At 46.1% G+C, this 1,947-nt stretch overlaps 1 long non-coding RNA gene across 1 annotated transcript in view; it reads left to right on the top strand.

Annotated features, from left to right (window-relative positions):
* Positions 1–1,677: 1,677 nt before the first annotated feature.
* The window catches only part of LOC109287277, an 11,848-nt gene continuing 11,578 nt past the window's right edge, over positions 1,678–1,947 (top strand). The window contains exon 1 of the long non-coding RNA XR_002094809.1: positions 1,678–1,691. This is a non-coding gene — a long non-coding RNA (uncharacterized LOC109287277). The remainder of the gene's footprint in view (positions 1,692–1,947) is intronic.

The raw sequence follows: 1,947 nt of genomic DNA, 5'->3' as shown, positions 1-1,947 counted from the left end.
GGTGCTTACATCACAAAGGCTGTTGGCTCACCTCTTTCCTGGGTCCTGGGTGGCTTGAGTGACTCCAAACACCTTTGCAATAGAAGCTGCTCAGCGAGTGAGAGAAGGAAAGCTTATTTAAGTCAACTTCGAACAATGGAAGTCATCAACCTGAAACTACGCAGCAGAGGTAAGATCCCCATGATGTTCTCCATGCCTAATCTCTAGTCCTACACCCATTCTTGAAAGCACAAGGAATAAGTGGATTAGCTAAAATCAGCTTTTCTAGAGCCAGACTTTCAGTTGTGCAAACGGTGTTACTTGGTAGCCTGGACTGTAGCTTGGGTGATTGATACCAGGTCAAGATCAAGTCTTTAGCCTCTGAACACTGGCATGCCTCTGATCATCAGAGACTATGTTAGATGTTCTGGGAAAGGCCTCCTTCCATCCTGTTCCCCTTGTAGCCAAGGGGGTGGTGTGAGGTGTTTGTATAAATTACCTAAGCTTAAACACTAGGGCAGGCTATATAAGTGCTGGTTTGCATTCTAATTATAACACATTGGAGCAGGCTCAATGAATTGAGTCTGCTCCACATTCTAATTAAAACACTCCAGCATTGCCTCACTGTCATGTGTATTAAGCCCTCCCCCCCACACACACATTTTAAAATGGTTGTGGGGGTGTTTTAACTAAAACTCATTGAATAAACTTTAGTTAAACTGCTCCCATGGCCATTTAAAAATGTGGGGTGCTTAATACAAGTGACAGTGGGCTGTTCTAATTAAAGCAGCTCTTTGGGGAGCCATTCTAATTTAAACAGCCCCTCCCCACCACCAGAATGTGTATAGGCAGCCTAGCTTTAAAAAACTTTGGCCCTAAACAATCATTTGGGTTTGTGATCCCAATTCTCCAACTAATTGTCAAGGAGAAAAGAATTGTTATTGTTTGCACAACTTTCCCTTATTTACCTGGAAACAAATGTCACAGTAATCTCCGCTTCTAACTGGCTGGGCCATTTTGCAAGAAAATCTAACATAACAGAGCAGGGGAAAGGGGAAGATGCATCTTCTTTTCCCTGACCAGGCCCACTCTTGCCCCTTCGGCTGGTATAACTGTGGCCACTGTGCACAGGACTGATGATTACAGATTTTTACATTCTGAGGCTGGCCGACACCAGAGCATCATCTCCATCATACTGACAAAGAAAGGCTTTCTGGTAGAACTAAGTTGCACTAAGAAAAGTGCCTCTTTGGCAGTACCAGCTGTCTCAGCCCAGGAGGGTGGCCTGGAGAGCATTCCTGTTGTTGCTCTGGTAGGAAGCCTTTCCTTTCTAGCCAGGACACAGGGTTTGCCTCCAGCAGAGCTGCTAGTGGGTGGTGATGAACGAGACCAACGTGATTTCTTACATGGAAATTAACAGAATCCTTTCCCTTCATTTCAGGTTTTTCCACTAGTGATGCCTCCGCAGGGAGAAGCCTGATGAACCAGGCTCAGGGTAATCTTGGCCCAGGGTTTGGCTAGGCAGACATGGAGCTGGCCATTACTGTGAGCCTTCTGCTGAAGAGACTGCAACAGGAGGAGGTAGGGCAATAGCTCTGTATTATGCGGCTGCTCTAAGCATTTTCTTCCAAGGCTGTGCAGGGTGGGACCCCAGCTAAAAATGGTCCTTGCGCATCTTCTGTGTCTTTTTCATTCCTCCTCTCCTATTGAAGGTCACAATACAACATGCCCTCATTATATTGTGATGTCACAATGATATCAGGGTACGCTCACATGGGCATAATCTCCCGCTCCCCATTGGAGGATAGATATGATATATGCCATGTTTAAATGAGCCCTTACCCTATGGATAATGCTATGAGCTTCTTTAGTGGCTATGTTGACAGTCCACCTGGCAGGTCAGCCTGGTGGGTTTGTGGGGGGAGGTGCTCTGCTTTCCACATCCATTTCCCCTGTGTCATGTTTCTG

This window comes from Gavialis gangeticus, unplaced genomic scaffold (assembly GCF_001723915.1).
Source record: "Gavialis gangeticus isolate Ggan-Ray unplaced genomic scaffold, GavGan_comp1, whole genome shotgun sequence".
NCBI classification, from domain to species: Eukaryota; Metazoa; Chordata; order Crocodylia; family Gavialidae; genus Gavialis; species Gavialis gangeticus.
Note: the sequence above shows the minus strand (reverse complement) of the source record. Positions and strands in the feature narration are given on the sequence as shown.